Source organism: Falco naumanni, chromosome 1 (assembly GCF_017639655.2).
Source record: "Falco naumanni isolate bFalNau1 chromosome 1, bFalNau1.pat, whole genome shotgun sequence".
Lineage (NCBI taxonomy): Eukaryota > Metazoa > Chordata > Aves > Falconiformes > Falconidae > Falco > Falco naumanni.
Genome location: NC_054054.1, coordinates 1,600,938 through 1,620,258, shown reverse-complemented (window position 1 = coordinate 1,620,258; position 19,321 = coordinate 1,600,938).

Genomic DNA, 19,321 nt, shown 5'->3' with positions numbered 1-19,321 from the left:
CCTGCTATCCCTGCTATCCCTGCTATCCCTGCTATCCCTGCTACCCCTGCTACCCCTGCTATCCCTGCTATCCCTGCTATCCCTGCTATCCCCGCTATCCCCGCTATCCCCGCTATCCCTGCTATCCCTGCTATCCCTGCTATCCCCGCTATCCCCGCTATCCCCGCTATCCCCGCTATCCCTGCTATCCCTGCTATCCCTGCTATCCCTGCTATCCCTGCTATCCCTGCTATCCCTACTATCCCTGCTATCCCTACTATCCCTGCTATCCCTGCTATCCCTGCTATCCCTGCTATCCCCGCTATCCCTGCTACCCCTGCTATCCCTGCTATCCCTGCTATCCCTGCTATCCCCGCTATCCCTGCTACCCCTGCTACCCCTGCTATCCCTGCTATCCCTGCTATCCCCGCTATCCCTGCTATCCCTGCTATCCCTGCTATCCCCGCTATCCCTGCTATCCCTGCTATCCCTGCTATCCCTGCTATCCCTGCTATCCCTGCTATCCCTGCTATCCCTACTATCCCTGCTATCCCTGCTATCCCTGCTATCCCTACTATCCCTGCTATCCCTACTATCCCTGCTATCCCTGCTATCCCTGCTATCCCTGCTATCCCCGCTATCCCTGCTACCCCTGCTATCCCTGCTATCCCCGCTATCCCTGCTATCCCCGCTATCCCTGCTATCCCTGCTATCCCTGCTATCCCTGCTATCCCTGCTATCCCTACTATCCCTGCTATCCCTGCTATCCCTGCTATCCCTACTATCCCTGCTATCCCTACTATCCCTGCTATCCCTGCTATCCCTGCTATCCCTACTATCCCTGCTATCCCTACTATCCCTGCTATCCCTGCTATCCCTGCTATCCCTACTATCCCTGCTATCCCTACTATCCCTGCTATCCCTGCTATCCCTGCTATCCCTGCTATCCCCGCTATCCCTGCTACCCCTGCTATCCCTGCTATCCCCGCTATCCCTGCTATCCCCGCTATCCCTGCTATCCCTGCTATCCCTGCTATCCCTACTATCCCTGCTATCCCTGCTATCCCTGCTATCCCTACTATCCCTGCTATCCCTACTATCCCTGCTATCCCTGCTATCCCTGCTATCCCTACTATCCCTGCTATCCCTGCTATCCCTGCTATCCCTACTATCCCTGCTATCCCTACTATCCCTGCTATCCCTGCTATCCCTGCTATCCCTACTATCCCTGCTATCCCTACTATCCCTGCTATCCCTGCTATCCCTGCTATCCCTACTATCCCTGCTATCCCTACTATCCCTGCTATCCCTGCTATCCCTGCTATCCCTGCTATCCCCGCTATCCCTGCTACCCCTGCTACCCCTGCTATCCCTGCTATCCCTACTATCCCTGCTATCCCTGCTATCCCTGCTATCCCTACTATCCCTGCTATCCCTACTATCCCTGCTATCCCTGCTATCCCTGCTATCCCTACTATCCCTGCTATCCCTACTATCCCTGCTATCCCTGCTATCCCTGCTATCCCTACTATCCCTGCTATCCCTACTATCCCTGCTATCCCTGCTATCCCTGCTATCCCTGCTATCCCCGCTATCCCTGCTACCCCTGCTACCCCTGCTATCCCTGCTATCCCTACTATCCCTGCTATCCCTACCTGCCTGCACCTACGTGCCCAGGGACCACACAAACCTTGTGGCCAAAGCTTGCCTTGGTTTGCTTTTGTCACTCCTTCAGTAGCAAAGTGTATGACCCCTACAGCTGCTGTTTGCAGTAGTGACTTCCCATTCTATAGATCTACTTCTGTTACTGGTTTTTTTCTATATGCAAAACGTTGGCTATATTAATTGTCTATTTAAACACCCTGAACAGTTTATGAAAGACCAGTGTTTATCTTTTAACCATACTACTGGTCTTTATGTCCTCCATAAATTCTACCAATTCTGCCCATCTATCTATATATAATTTACCAAGAAGCTATTGAGAAAGGTATTGAATAACTTTGGAGTCAATACCAAAAGCTTGCAGAAACTCCCAGGCAAAACCCCTTTAATAACAATTTCTCATTTATGGGTTATTTTTTTGATCAGTATGTTAATTAATTTTTGATTTAACTACATTTTTCTCACAGATATCTCACAGCATTAATCTTTTTGTCAGAGTTTTAGTTACTAAATCCATTAAAATTATATATTCATACATTAGTGCCTCACTCATACATGCTAAATGCCTCAGTTATATTTCAGATATGTAGTTACCTTTTTGAGGGAAATTTGTAAAAGGTTTATTTGACAAGACTTATTTGCTATAAACCCACATTGAATGGCATTAATTATATTCCTAAACAATACTTGCAGTAAACAGCTAGTGAACAATCCATCAAATGAAATATGTTTGCACACTGTATTTGGCCTCTGTCAAGAGAAGTCAGTAGGAGTGTTTCCATCGATTCTGTGTACTTTGGATAAGGCCTTTATCAAACACTTTAAAATAATGTGCACATTAATTTCAAAAACCAGTCTGTTCACTGACACTTCATAAACATGTAGAGGACTATATGTAGTGGAAAAGCTTACTTGCTACAAATGATTCATCCAGCTTTAGAGAAGATATATTTATAAAGAGTACTGAAATACTGGAGTTAACACTATTTCAAGGTCTTTCCTTTGCACTTCAAGTTTATAATCACTGTTCATATTTTGTTGACTTTTCACAGAAAGCACTGCTGAAAAGAAGTAGAAGGCTTCAAATGCAAGTAAGCAGATAAATAGCGCAAGGCTCCTGGGTTGGCCTCAGTAGGAATTCTTTAGAAAATGCTAGATGAGAAAATGAATACCTTGTTGCTAAGTTACCTTTGTTTCATTTAGTGCCATAATTATTTGTTGCTTAAAGAAAAAGCATTGACATTTCCCCCTTAGTCCCTGCCATATGGAAGATAGGCTTTTAAGATTCTCTTATGAGAGGCGCACGTTTATAATACATACCTTTATGTTCTCCAAGTGCAAGAATCAACATGCTGGGGGATAATCAAGACATTTCAGGCTTGAAAAACTTCTGCCGTGCCATTCCAAAATAATTCTAATATTCCTGAAAGCTTATTTTCAGGAGCAAATACAATTCCTAACTACTTCATTGTATATTACCCTGCTTTTTAATCAATCAGGAAATTTGCAGGATAAAATTATCTGCCATACACTTTAATCACCATGTAGAACTGTTGTTCCCTTCTGGAGGGTTAACAAAACAGATGGTATCAGTGAATGGGCTCATATTTCTGGTTTTAATCACATTCAGCACCAGAGGTCTTATTTGGGTCCATACGATTTTTGACATATTTACCTTGAAAACAATAAGGAAATAGTGTAAATTTTAAGTGAGGGCAAGAGGAAACGCCATCCGGAATATACACAGTTGAAGATGTGTGGAAAAGCTTTCCTGAATTTTGTGGCAAGTCATTTTTACGGGAAGATCTCGAAGTATTTTGCAAACTTTGGACATCACAAAGCTGCTGGGGGGATAGAAATGTTAATCTGTTATTCTTGAAACAGACACTAAATGACACTTGAAAGAAGCTCAAAGAGATTAAGTGGCTCAACCAATGGCACAAACCGAGTCAGTAGCAGAGCTAGGGACAGTACCTGGATCCAGTATTGGCTTCTGGCCCTTGATAATGTATTTTAGACAAAATCTGAAGACAAGATGTGAAACCCTTGCCATTCTGTCTTCTTCCAGTGTCAGTCACAGCCTGACATCACACGTGTGTGGGTACAGAAACAACCAAAAGAATATTTTGCAGACAGCAACAGCACAGAGGCAGCAGGGCTGTGTGAACACTGGGATAAAGTGTCCTGTGGCTGTCAGCATGAAATGGTGATGTACCTCCTCACTGCTTATACGTGGTAATAAGGGAAGCCACAGAAGGATGTCAAAGAGAGCATTTCAGATCTTCCTTTCTGTATCACCTTTTGACCCACATCTACAAAATTTGCAAGCATAACTTTTTTTTTTCTTTTTTCCCTTCCCTCCTCCCCCCATAGATTCATAAAATCTATGCCTGAAGACAGATGCATTGAGTCTGTAGTAATAATGTGGTATGAACTCATCCATGACTCAAGCCAGCAATGCATGTTTTGTAATCCAGAAAGACTTGCCCAGTAATATTTTTAAAAAAAAAAGGGGGGGGGGGGGGGGGGGGGGGGGGAAGAAGATCCACAGCAACTCTGACATTGCTCCTCTAGAGTCAAAGGGACAGGACAACAGTGCTTCCTTCATTCTAATTCTTGACTGCATAGTTCAAAAGTTAACTGCTTGAGCAATGAACAAACAAGCAATGGGATAAACACATGAAAGAAGGTAGCCTGTTTAGTCTATTCAACCAAATAAGTAGGTTGTCCTTTCTGTTAAAGCTCTGCTTTACACAACAAAGCAGTTGCCTTTTTTCTTGCTTATGTCTCTCTTTCAACAGGAACTGTTTCGCTGTTATTTGGCAATAGACATAGGTGCAGTGTTTGACAAGCAGTCAGAAATAAGGAGGCATACCCTTGAAAAGTGGTGTGTTGATATGTAAAGAACCACCAAGAGATAGAAACAAACTAAAAATATTGCATTTCATTAATAATTTCCCTTGCAAGGTTACTGCATCAAAAAGGAAGTCCTGGCTTTATTTCATATTATTTCACCTTGCCTTCATCAACTCCCATGCCACATCTTTACATTTTCTACCTATTTAAGGACCCACTGAGGAACATGTTCACACATTCTTACTCATTTATCTTTGTCACTTGTAATTACCACAGTGGCCATTTTCTTGCTTGTGCATATTCCCGCTCTAGTCCTCTTTCTTTCTTTCCTCCTAGGAGGAGTGTGGCACTCTTTATTCCAGGCACCCTTGGCTGTACCATCTGCAGGAAGATCAAAGACAGGGTCATATCCATCTAATAACAAGAGAGGAAACAATACTGTAGGTGAACACTCTATTAGCCTCCTTCTTCATTTTATTCAGGTCAGTGCTCAGGGACTTTCAGATGTCTTTGAACAAATGGATGTGAAAATGAAAGACAAGTTGCAAAGAAATAAGTTTCTTTTCTTACGCAAGTTAGGCTGATAGGTTGAACCACGCTACTGTTATAATAGTCTTTTCCCTGGACAGCTCAGTAAGTATCTTTTCTGAACAATCCTCACCCTTCAAAATAAAGCATAAAAATCTGCTTCCATCTTGAGACTTGCAGCTATTAAAAAATGTCCAGAGGCAATAAACTGAAGACTTGTGTAGGATACTGAGGACATTTATTATTGACAGGAAATCAGTCTTCCATGATAGCTGAGCTACAAGGTCTCTATAGAGAGAGGACTAATTTCTCCACTGGTGTTAATAGGCAAAGCTTTACTGACTCTGGTAGTGCTGCATTAGTTTATATCAGCAGAGAATTTGAATTAAAATCTCTAATTCATTTTGGATGCCTAGAACTGAAAGTTCGGGTCACCGCACTGCAAAAGTACCCCGAGAACAGGGCTGGAGGGAGATTTCTGGGTGGTTCTTGGAGCCCATCTTCTGCACCACAACTCCACAGCATGACAACACTTCAGGAAAAACAGGAACAGCAGTGGCCATTTAGTTTCAGGTTAGGAGACTTTCTAATTTCTATTTGTCCGGTCTCCTTCCATGAACTTTGGTTCAGCTGACCGCCCTAAAGACTAAAGCAACTGTTGTTATCCTCTTAGCACATCTGAGTTCAGCTGGTGTGTAACTGAGTCAGCCTGTGTGTCTCTTGTCGAAAAACGGTTATATGAACTAAAAATATAACACTGCCTTTCTTTCTGCAATGAAACTTATGTATTTGGCAATATTCTGAGCAAAAATTCCAGATTTTTTTCTTGGGTTTTTTTTTTTTCTTCAAAAGATAGTACTCCTTATATATTTCAGAGAAAGTCCGTGAAAGCATGGAGAAATATTTTCAAAACAGGAGACAGAAAAAGAACCCACAAAGATGCAGTTATGTCAATATATGTGCATATGAGACTTTTTCTAGTGCTGATAATGCTGTCTCAGACACTTTGTCTAATGCTGGTAATATTGAGTGTTGTATTAAAATCCCATAAAGAAGTGTGTCTTCAGCATGTGTAAAGTTTCACAAAATGTCATTGCTATTGACTTTTGCATCTCCTAGTTGAGGGCTTGCTCCTTTATTGGATTATTTTTTCCCAGATGGGATTATATGAATTCAACTTTTCATCTGCAGAGAAGTCCCAGGCAATTTAATAGAAAATGTATTCCTACTGCAGTATTCTAGAGGATGTTTCGATGCTCTTTTTGGTAACAGCTCATTCTCCACTAAATTCAATAAGTTTTTAAACGTAGACTCAAAATCCACAGATTATTAATTTCTCAGTTCAGTAGGCCATCTAAATAAATGCCTAAATTCATGAATATGGTTTGGTATTTGAAGTTATTGACAGTACTCTACCACATGGCTAATTCTAAGTCACTGGTATGAGCTTTGCCAAACTGGGATCATTGTACATTTACAATCCATAAGATTTTTCTAAATATATTCTCTTAATATAGTAAAATATATAATTCTGCTGCTACATTAACAGTGTTTAAGGAAATTAGTTGATGCATTCAATGATCGTGTGTTGAAAAAGAATAATAATTCCTGTCTTTCAAGGTTTCTTTGGGTAGTTGTCGTGGTTCATTATATCGTTTTTTAAATAACTGTGCTAGTCATTTCACTGTGGATCAGTAGGATGGTAAGATGCGTTGTACTAGGCCTACTTGCCTGAGTAGAACTTGGGTAAGAAAAATAAAAATATCACACGACTTATTTTTTAGTGCTTATCATACTTTAATATGTAATGCTATTAGTTACAAACTATACTTTTGGCAAGAGAAAATAAAAGACACCATGCAACAAGGCGTTGCTCTAATCAAGCATTGTTATACAGCTCCTTGCCACTGTTCAGAGTACCAGATGTCTCATTTTCATACATACAAATGTTGAGGTAGCAATCAGTGCACAGGAATAGCTGTTGGGGCCAATGTTTTTGTTGTTGTAGCAGGTTTTTTTTAAAGCTTGTATTCTTTGAAATAACCCACTGACATCTGGAAAACTACTGCTAAGTAAGTGCCAGCACTTCATCAGACTATCATGTGGCTCCATTGGCTCAACAGACTTACTTGGAACAGAGCCATAGACAGGAGCATAGTAATCTAGACTATAGCTTCAGCACAAAATAAATAACCAAAAATAAAATGAGTTAGTTTAATATACAAATAAATTACAAGTTGAGGATAAACAGATCAACAACAAAACAATGTCCCTTGCCACATTAAAATGAGAACAAGCTGTCTTTTTCCTCCAGGATGTAGAGGAAAAGAGGCTGGGAATATGAATCTAAGAATTGATGCTGATGCAAAATATTCCTTTCGGAGCTGAGATATTTTGAAGCAGATGACAAAAGTCTATTATTTTCAGGGCAGCTCATTAAAATGTATGAAGGTGTTGCCAGTATTAGAAAGATACCACTTACAATAAAGTCAGTAAATTTCAGAGAAGGTCATACCAAAGATCTTGTATGAGGTGAAAAATACCTATATGGTGCTATAATGGGACCCAAGAATGTGCTGGCAGAAATTCACGTTTCTTAGGTCACCTGTCATCATAACAGTGACTGCTGGTTCTAAGAGAAAGATGAACGTACCTTAACAGAGCCCTCAGTGGATTTGGCAATTGTCTTCAGCTGCAGTGTTAGAGCCCTCATCTATTCCAAAATAAGTTCAGCCCAGAGGTGTTTTGCCAAATGCTGTGGACCACACTATTCAGTGGACAGTGGAATAACTTGGTCGGAGACATCTTTCTTTTGTAGACAGGCATGTTCTGCCAATCTGGATCTCAAAAATCTGTGTTTATGGTTAAAGTTGTTGAAGGATTTTGTTGAATTGCTTTTGCATTCTATTGGAAAAGTGCTGTCATTTTTAATTGGTCTTTCATTTTGCTGTTTTACAGGCAGTTCTCTAAATTGTCACAAATCACAGGTGGATTTTAAATTCTTTGGGACAGGAGCTGTCATTGGCTTTCTGTTTGTCAAGTGTTTAACACTATAGTTAGCCTCTTGGTCCACCTAGAATATAAATTTTAAATGAAATAAGCATCACTTATCTCAGCTAACTTTTACCTGAGATAAACATAAATAATACGACATACACAGACTTGCAGAAATAAGGCAAAAATCAGTACACGTTCTCCATATGAAATCTCCCTATGCAGATTTAAGACTCAGGAGAGATGCTGACGAAGTTCAATTTTTGTGTACGATGGAGAAGCACTTAAGGTCTTGAATGAAATGTTTTCTTAGTCCTGAATACTGTTTTCATAACAGTTGAAAGGAGGACCGTATGACCAAATTTTCCATGCAGTTTTGTGTAGAATGAGCCAGAAACTTGTTTGATTGTTCAGCTTTGATGACATATCCTTTTCTAGAAGAATAAAAAAAACCAGCAACCACAACAGTAGTAATATGGCACATGTAAGCTATTGCAAGTGGCTTAACAAGCACATTCACAATTCATGTTGGCACATGAACTACAGTTTCCCTTTGAATTGATGGGCTTTGTAGTTTCAGCTAAAGACGGGCCTTCCAACCTATGCCTAAAAATACAGGAACTAAAGCAAATGAGTAAACCATGTAAGACTTTGTTAATTTCTCTTAATTGATGTAGTTTTAATCAGTCAAGATACTTTGCATGCAAGCTAAAACATACCATGCTCTGAGTCCAATCATTAAAGACAGGTCTCATTTTCAAGTGATGTTCAGCCCCCTGCCCGCTCACGGATTTCCAGCGGTCTCTGAAGCAATATACTTCTGTAAGTCACAACATGGGGCTCCGGAATATGAGAGCCCAGCATGATTTGCTAGTCCAAATGCTGATTTTAACTTAAAGAAAATCAAGAACTCCTGGACCTCTTTTAACTTGAATTGAAATCTTTTAAAAAGTCTACTTTCAAAAGCAGCTGGGAAGCAATGTTGCCAGTTACGTCTATTAACAGGAGGGGTACTACTCACAGTATTTTCATCATGATTTTTTTCTTAGGAAATAATATTTGTTAACAAAACACTGGGGAAAAAAAGAACAGAATAAGTAATATTGAGCCTTGGGTGAAATAAAGGTTACGGTTTCATAAGCATTTTCCTTTAATTTCTGAAACAAACCATTCTTATTTCTCTGTTCTTTTGTTTTTCATGATACTGTGCTTGAGCAAACAGCTGGTTAAAATAAATTGTTGGATCGTTTGTGCAGCTGGTCATAATGAAATCCTGAAAAATGAATTTCAGGTATTGAATACTGAAACATCATTAACTAATATGTGTAAAAATTATTATAAAATTGATGCTGACAGTTCATTGTATTATAGAGTTTAGGCAGTCCAGCTCTCGGCCCCTGGAGTAAATTGAACAATGAAATCCAGCCATAACAATTTCAGTCCTCTTGGCAGGAGTACGCCACACTTCAGATCTCCTAATTCTATCGTTGCCCTTGGTGGTGGTCTCAGCAAATCTGTACCTCTGCATTATTTCCACTGTAACATCTTCACCATCACAAGCCATCACTTTATGCCTCTCCATGAAGTTTTACCTTTCCTCACAACAGAATCTGACAGATAAAATTTTGAGCAGGCTGCTTGCCACCAACAATGCTAACTCTCCAGTAAGAAAACCTCTTATAATTTGCTGTACAAATCACACATCCTGAAGCTTCATTTGGCTCACTGATGTCTCTTTCAGAGAAACGTAGAGCAAATAACTTAAAGCGGTCATCAAGACCGTTAGAAGAGAAATTTTCTTTCTTTGTACTTGCATATTCACTCCAAAAACAGCTAAGCTTTCAGGTTGAGCCATACTCTGCCAGAATCACTTGGTCCGTCTTGGATTCCAAAAGCCCAGGAGACAGTTATCCTACTCCTCTCTTTATAGGCAAGTAGCTAAAGCATCTCTTCTGACCTCAACTCATGTCATGACTTAAGGAAAGACAGAGTGTCTTGTTACTATGAATAATAGCTCATAGCTATCAGTCCTACCCTTATTAAAGTTGATGTTGAGCTGGGTAACTGATAGAACAGGGCAGTGGACAGCAAATTAACTTCAGTAGCATTAGGTTGAGCGTTTTTTTTCTGTGATTTAGGATAGAAAAATAAAACAAATGAATCAGTTTTAAGGCAAAATGAAGACTATTTGAAATTTTGTGGTGGTCATTTTGTTAGAAAAATGACTACTTTGGTAGGGGTGCAGACATACAAATGCAATATACGCCATATCTCTTAACTAATTCTTTACTTAAAAGTCTTTGTTCCACTTGAAAAATTCATTACATTCAGTCAATCAACATCATCATCAGTTAATCAAATTCCATCAGCACAACAATATTTTAAAGTTAATTTTTGCAAATCTCTAGTGTTATTCTGGCTTTCAATAACATCAAATGACAGAAGAACCTTTTCCTTCATTTTGTGGATTATTTGCATTCAGTACAAAAAAGACCACACTCTAAAAAAGAGGGGGAAAGGATGAAGTGTTTCTAACTCTGAGAGATATCATATAATTAAGCATCCAGCTGCATACATTTTTAATATCACAGACAACATGGTAATTGACATATGTGATTCTGGATCACACTTCAAATTTTAAATTATTTCACTTGACTGAAATGTGTTTAAGTGCACTATCGAGACACTTTCAGTAATTCAGCTTTTAATGACTATCCGTCTCTCCAGTGCTACCTTTGATGTTAAAATAGTCTAAGAAATAATGTCATTTTCACACATTCTTACTGGGTTATATTCAGACATTTCTTAAATATTTTATTTAAGAGCTCTCCCTGACCCCAACCACAGCAAAAATGTGAAAAGACTTTACTTACAACAATTTTATGTCTTGTAGTTGCTAAATTCATTTAGATTATCAGGACCACAAAACCAGCATTGATTGCTGAATCTGAAATAATATCAAAGGAATAAATCAAAAGGTTAGAGCAGACATAAAAACTACAAGATGTAGCAATGAGTTCCTAATAATGAATGTTTCCAAGATTACACTAAGATCTTAAAGATATAATCATGTTCCTATGAATCAAAATTAGTAGCTTCGGTAGTTTTGTTACCCAGTGTGCCCAGGTTCACTAGGCCAAAAAGGAGCATGTACGATCAAGTGCCAGATAATATTTAATTCACTAGAAGTTTGCAGATGCATAATTGAATGCTTCAGCTTAATCATAATTTGCCATAGAAATCTCCAAACCCTATATGTAAATAAAGAAACTTAAAAGACTGTGTAATCAGCGCAGTTAATGCTTTCACTTATTATTGTAGATTATTTCCAGCTGCATATAGAATCTGTGAAGGTTTTACCTATTAAAAAAATAATTAACAAAAAAAAAAAAGAAAACAAAAAAGCCTGGGATGTAACCTGGAGTAATGGTCTAAAACGCTTGAGTATAAATGTTACTAATGGAAAACTCTTGAACCATTGCTGTAATACACCTTATTTTTTCATTAGGAAGAGACAGACTCATCACAACCTTATGTAACAACTCCAGTTTAAATTTTTCTTTTAATTCTCTATGTTAAACTGACCTTGCATCCAGGGCATAGTTTTAGAAGCAAAGTGTTTTTTTCTGAAAGAAATAGTTTTCATTAAGATGTTGCCTGGTTTATTTAATGTTTTCAGACACTAGTAAAAGAGCTTCACTGAAAAATGCAGAGTTATAATTTTAAAGGGATTGCTTCAGTACAATAAACAGTTTTATACAGGCTGAGGACAATTATTGTGTAGGAAAAAACAGTGTAGCTCTCTTACCTCCTTCTTGTAACCATCACCTTGCCCTTTTAGATCCCTCCCCTCTTTAGAACTGCTAAAGCTCAAGATACCCAGAAAGTTATGTTCTATCACCAATATGTCCGTGTGTCCCTTTTTTTTTTTTTTAAGAATTGTGTTTGGTTTAGGGAATATTCTTTTTCTTTACATGATATTTTTAATAGAACCAGCTAAGGACCATTTTATTGATTCTTCCCTAAAGAATTTGCTTGGTTGTGGACCAAGATGCATGACCTTCTTCAGCTTCGGGCTACATTTTAATTAATCACCAAGAGTAGAAATGATCTGAAGACTTAATTTGACAAGTGGGTTTTTTTCATTGCATTTTGGTTTTTTTATTATTTTCAGATCTTTTTTTTTCTAAAGAATATTTAACAGTACCTAAGTGTGCAAGCTCAACTAACCTCCACGTTAGTCCTGCTAGGAACAAAGAACCCCCATGAACCTTCCCCTCAGGCAGAAAGATAACCCTTTTTTTAAAAAGACAGGCTTTGTAATATGCCCTGCAGGTCAGCTAAACACTTCACAGCCTGAACCTAAAGTTGCCTAAGCACAACTGCAATGCCATTCAGTAACCTGACAGAATTAAGAAAAGATGTCACATTTCCACTCCTCAAAATGGAAATTCTGCTATAGAAATAATCAATCCAGTCCTTCTCCAGCCAGTTTCATTTGAAAACTGTAGAAAATCCATACAAAAAATAATCAGGTCTCCATATACTAGCACCGGTAGAGTTAGCATTCCCTTTATTCCCATCTTCATCCCCACACCCATGATTCTCTGTCGCAGATGATGGCTCATTACTATAGAAACGCTGCGATACCACCATGATCACATAGTACCCTTTTCATAATACTTGTAGAAAATGAGAGAGCACAGTTTTTGCAGAAAGGATCAGAAGAAAGAATGGAAGGCCAATATAAGAAACAGTAAAGTCTGAGGGAGTATGCAGGACCTCTTTCCCGGAGGCTGGGCAGCTTAGCAGCAGGTTTTCTTCCCTAAGATCTGTGCTTATTTGGCTGCTGGTTCCTGCCACCAGCGTAAGTAGAGTCATCACCCAGCTGTTCCAGTCCGGTATATGTACTGAGGGTGCAGAACAAATCTGGATGCCTGTGACTTCAGCTTGCATTTGTCATGGGTGGAGACGGCAAGAACAAATTAGTATCAAAGGTACTGAAAGCAATTCCAGAGACAGAGTCAGAGAATTCAGCAGAGCTTGATCCATGACATTTACTTGGCTTTATCTTACCAAAGTAATGTGCACTACTGATTTTCAAGGTACTGATATGACAAGATGAGGTTTTAAAACCTAGAGGGTAAGTAGGACACACAACACCTTGTACATGCTGAATTTGTATAACTTCTCTAGGCAGCAGGCAGGCTATTATAACTTTATTGTTTCAGGATATAAGCCTATTATACTCCGCAAATGAATAAAGTGACATTTTGCTGTATCGGTTGAAAAGATTAACAGTTCACAAAGCAAACTGCCGAGTGCGGCAAATTAAATACATTAAAATGTGCAAGCTTAAAATTCTATACTCCCTGCGCTATAAACTTACATACGATACAGTTTAAAGGGTCTCAGTGGCTCAGTTAATAATACACTGGCCTGTCAGCTTTCTGGATGCAATTTAAGTCTGTTAGGTTGCAGTAAGCCATGACAGGGTGTGTTTTTCTCAGTCATTAATGAATGCTGTAGGTAAATTGTGCAATAAGAAGGTGGCCCTGAGGTATAGTAGTGTCATAGTAAATGTGCTAGGATTATTTCAGCTGTTATCATCAACAAGAAAAATAGATATTTTTGATGAATCTCAAATAGCTTAAAAGTTCGTTGTGGAGAAGGACTAGAATACGGAGGTACACTCTCAGCCTAAACCAGTGAGAGCTTTAGCAGAGCTTCTCCTCGTGCTGCCTGTCATTTTGAAGTGTTTTCTCTAGTGATGCTTATCTGACAGAAGAACGAGGCATAAGCACTGTCTGGAAATGGGAAGAAAATAAGCATTAGAAAGACCACAAATCCATGAGAGTCCCAAGGATTTAACATGAGGACTCCTCCAGCGGCTAAAAGAAACAGTCTCCAACATAGGAAACACAACTATTTCAAAACAAAGGGCTTGATCTCAGCTAATATTAATTAGCATGGATAGAATTGCCCTTGGACAACAGCTATCTGGCCTCTTAAATGTCCGCACAAAAGCCATGGCCCTGTTGACTAAATTTCTTTAGTAAAAAAAACATGGTGTTGAGCAGTCTGACTAAAAAGCTAACACAAGAAAGCCAAAGAGGCGTCCAGAAAAATAAAAATATTCCAAGTTTCATTTTTAAAACGGACTCAGGCTTTTGTTTCCGCTTAGCCCTGTTAGACTGACATGCTCATTTTACAGGCTTTGAAAGGTGTTAATATTAACGCTTTAAAGTAGAGAGATGGGCAGATTCTATCAAATTGCTTTAAGAGAATCAGTACTGGAAAATTATGTGCACAGACGTTTACATTCATCAGTTCCTATCTACAAGGTCTCATCCCAGCTGGAAGTCTAGGCCACAGCTCAGATACATGGCTATTAGCTAGAGCAAGGAGACGATAAAGCCATAAGAAGAAGCAGGTTTACAGAGCTAGCTTCACATCCTCATGAAAGTTCAGGTTTGGTTCCATTCCAGAACCAGGCAGAGGATTTGGACATTTTTAGCCTTGCCTGATGTTTACATATTCTCCATACTATTACTTGATATCTCTTTGAGTACGTGGAGCCTTTTCCCCACTCCGCCTTCCTTTGCTCTGCCTCAGTGACAGAGACTGGTGTCTGGTAGCCACTCGCTGGTCCTCTTGCCAGCATGAAGTAGAGCTTAGCAGATCCTCAGCTGCTTTCAGAAATCCCTCATGGCTGCTCCTGATGCTGGTGCAAAAAGGTGTGTTGAGATTAAGAGTCTGTTGAGCACAATTTAAAATGTGAAAAATTCTAAATCGGTGCAAGTCTATTTGTCCAAACATATCAAAAATGATGCTCCTACAGCATTCTTGAGCACAGCTTCCCCAGCTGCCTAGATGGTAGGTCTGCCCCAAGCATCTTAACTTCATTTCCACAGAAATCAGACAGTTGAAATATGTCAAGGTATCTATGTCTAAATTCAGGAATGTGGTATTATTCTTGGGGTTTTCAATTTAGATGTTGTCTCATAAGCCCAAATAGCTTAACCCACTTTTAAGAGTGAATTGACAGGAAGAAAATGTTTTTACCTTCTTGGTTTGAATGTAACTTTTGTTGTTTTAAGTAGTCTATGAATCATTTGACACTGCAGCTGCTGTGGTTCCACAGTATATTCTGGGTCAATTTCTGCTCTGATTACTGTAGTTCTTCTACTGTTCCAGCTCTGCCTCACCCATGTGAACAGCACTGATAGCCATGGTGTAAATCAGAGACTTAGGGGAATGACCAAATTTTTCCAGACTTACTTTAAAACATACTTATGAAGTAAGAATTATTCTAAAGTTGGCAGAGTTTTGGATTGATTTTGTCTTTGGTTAGAACCGAAAGAATGGTTTTATGTAGCAAAATGTTTGATGTTTCTTACAGAAAAACAGAAAATACATGTATTTTTTCCTGTTCCACTGCCTTCTTCTATTTTTATTTTTCCTTTGGAATCCTAAAGTTTGCTGAGCCCTGTGGGACATTCTGTGTCTCTTTCCATGAGGATCTTTTTGAATCCATTTTTCCAAGGGCCAGCCATTAATTTAATCAATAATTCCTTCCTAACACTAGTGCTGGATGACTCCCACCAGGTCTCACTGGTCTATGTTAGAAAGCCTGGCCTCTCCCCAAATGTCATGTGACAAATTTAATGAAATTTAGTGTACAGTAGGCTTCTGAAAGAGTTCAGAAGATCCAGCACACAGGAATCCCTTGAAAATCTGTTCAGGGCTTTTTTTTTCTATAGTAGGATCAGCAATTTGACTGAAGCTTCTAAAGGATTTTCTAGGGAGAAATGTCACGGTACTTTACAGAAACTGAAGTCAAGATTATTCCAAAATGTGTGCACAAGGTCAGATGCATGAAACACGAGTTTTGCCTATGCTTGTAATGAGTTTTTTTCATGTGACCAACCTTTGCACAAAGGTCTTTAGGAATCTCTTTGAAAGTTTATAGAATTTAATAAAGAATTTCACATTCTCTACATTTTTTATTTTAAAAGATAATGGAGTCATTATTTATTAATATTGAATACCCACTACAAAATCTTACAGTTTAACATTTCTGCAGAAAGGCTATCATTACTTACTATGTCTTTATGTCTCCTTGAGAAGAGAGGGCTTAGAATGTGACTAATTGTGGTTTTTCCTACCAGTCAGCTTTATTACCCTTATACATCAGCATAAGAGATGTGCAGGTTGTTTTTTAAGTCAAATGCTTTTGGAGAAGCAGTGATGGCGAATCTTGAACTGAAATCATAAAGTAGCCTCTAAGGACTAATAAAAATGGTGATTTTTTTGCATGCTGCTTTCAAAATTCAGAATGAAGACATGTAAATATAAAAAAGTAAGTTGAAACATTAGAAAATATTGCTAAAATTGTTATACTGGTTATCATTATTCTTTTTCAAAAAAATCTTATGAATATTAGTAGAAACCTCTGTAGCACTACTTTGTATCAAGACTCTTAAGTACACAAACACTTTCAAAGGACAGTAAAGATTTAGGCCTTATTTAAAAAAATTGTAATTTTACTCTGATAGTACAATGAAAGCAGCTGCTGGAATGTAAGGCAGAAGGGAGGAAAACAGTATGAGGGAGTTGCAAGACAAAAAGAAGGCCAGTCAGCAGAAGAAATAACTGGAAATCAAAATCACAAAGTAATATCTACTTGTGTCAAATTATAAAACCTACCCTCTCCTGGGCTGTCAATGCTAAATCTCCCTTTGGCTTCAAGTTACTGATTTGGGAAAAAAATCCCAAACAGTTCTAGTGATTCTAAATTAACTTTTATGGATTTTTCCACCTATAACTGAAAATTGAAACATAAGTTACTTCTATACAGTAGCAAAGGATCTTAGAACTTCTCCAGATACTGTCCACACTGCTGTAGTCTCCCTTCTCACCTTTACAATGCTTTTGGCTTGATTAGGAAATAAAAGAACTGATTCTGGCCAGCAGTTGACATATCTTATAATTTTTAACCCTTTTTTACCCCAGTGTGATTTCTATTTGGGCTGTGGTTGGATGGAGTTTACTCAAGAACCAAAGTCTTATTGCAGAAGCCTGATTTGTTTTGCTTTAAACAACTCTCAGAGGCTTTCTGCTGTAAAAATGGAGCCTGACAGCAGTGAAAGTCCTGGATTATGTCCAAGATCTCCAGCAAGGTCCTTGCTATGAATCTGATATCCTTGGCTTCTGACAGTAGATATAAAACCTGTTTTCTTAGTCTTATATCCCTTCAGCATATCCATGGGAAATTTTGAAAAATTATTTTTCTATTAGAGGATCTTTTCCCTTCCAGAATTTCAACAAAAGGACAATTCTTCTGTTTGCAAGTACATTTTTCCCCAGTGAAAATGTAAGTGGTACCTGAATCAGCTGAGTGCTGAATATGAAGTCTCCTGAATTTGGAGGTCACCTTTTGAATGTGCCCAGGAAAGTGGGAGCTGCTTCTGGCATGACTGGACAGCTGTAAAGAAAAAAAGAAGACATTTCATACAAATAAGAAAAAAGTAATGAAGGGAGAAGAAATATGAGATCACTAATTCTAATTGTGAGCCACAGTCAATGTTATCCTAAGTTGCATCACAAGACTTTACACAAGACTTTGTGCTATACAAGATGTACAGCCACAGACTTGCATACTCTCTTCTTGAAAACCACTGTATGGCAAAAAAGCCACACACTTTCTAGATCAAGTACAGGATTCATAAAAGCTGGAATTTCCTACCAGCCTCAGAAGATACCTTCAAAAGTCAAGACTATAATCTTTTACCAGTCTCTTTTCCTGAAGAATATTTCAACTCTAACGTGTAAGCCTCTAACCCTACTTGTAACTCTGATGGAAATGGAACTAAGTAGCTTTATTAGCTTGAGTTTAAAAACAACTTAACTTCAAGAAAAAGACTATTCATTCACCCATATGACACAGAAAATGCTTTGGATTAAAGTACTTTCATTACAAAAGTGGTGGGAAGGTAAAATACGATCAGGCTCAGCTAGATCATTTTAATGTTTGGTTATAACCAACCGAGCTGGGACAATTTTTTGTGCCAGCATTAAGATCCTGATGATAATAGGGTTACATATCCTCTGTTAAATAAAATGTGAAATTTACATGCAGAGTGGTATGTCCACTTGTTGCACACGTATAACTCCCATTAGCATTAATGGGAAATATATTTGCCTATCAAGAAGAAAATATACCTTGTTAAATTCCGTAACATCATGTCAGATTCTGATGTCTTCTAATGCGATCCATGCTCATACAGCAAAAATTTTAATAACTCAGCTGAGATATACTGGTTTCCATATGCAAATCTCAAAGGATTTTATGACTAGGTCCATGCAACTGAAAGATGCCTGTGAGGAAATAAATTTATGCCTCTGGCAATGCCTTGGTGGCATACCCCAAAACGCCTGCCACAGATACTGGAAGCCAAACTTGTATAGGAGCATAGAACTCAACACAGGTGAATATATCATAATTCAGCCCAGACAAAGTATTGTATACACACAATTAGTCCGTTTCCAAGAACCTGTGGTGAGTTTGCCTTGGTTAAGGGCCAAACACCAATCCAGCTGCTCACTCATTCCCCCTCCTTGGTGGGATGGGGGGTGGTAACAGGATAAGAAAATTATCAACCAAGATAAAGACAGGGACATTGCTTTTAAATTACTGTCATTGGTGAAACGGATTCATTTTGGCAAAAACTAGTTTAATTTATTGTCAATTAAAATACATTTGGGTAGTAAAAACAAAGACACACTTTAAAACAACACCTTTTCTCTCTTCTATGCCCAACTTCACACCTTTACTCCTGACCCCTCTAGCCCCTTGTCCCAAGTGGAGCAGAGGGGGCTACAGTTTCTCTCTGCAGATTCTTCCTCCATTTTTCCCAGCTCCAGTGTGGGCTTTTTATGTGCTGCAGTTCCTTAAGGAAATACTCACCTTCCCCAGCATGAGGTTCTCCACAGGCTGCAGCACGGATATCTGCTCCAGCACCTGAAGTTCCTGTTCCTCCTCCTCCTCCTCCACCACCACTAACACAGATGCAAACTACCTTACCTGACCTAGAGCAGGATTTCTGCATTGGGTCAGGTAGACATACTCCTTAAAGCAGATGCTCCTACTTCAGGTTTATGGCTAAGTCTGGAGTTATCCATTTCCTCAAAAAGTTTGTAAGGATTGGGGCAACCAGGCCTTTTTTGTGAGACTGAAAATCTCATACATCGTTTATGCCCACAGATTTCCAGTCCTTTGCTCTGACTGACTCACCAAGTA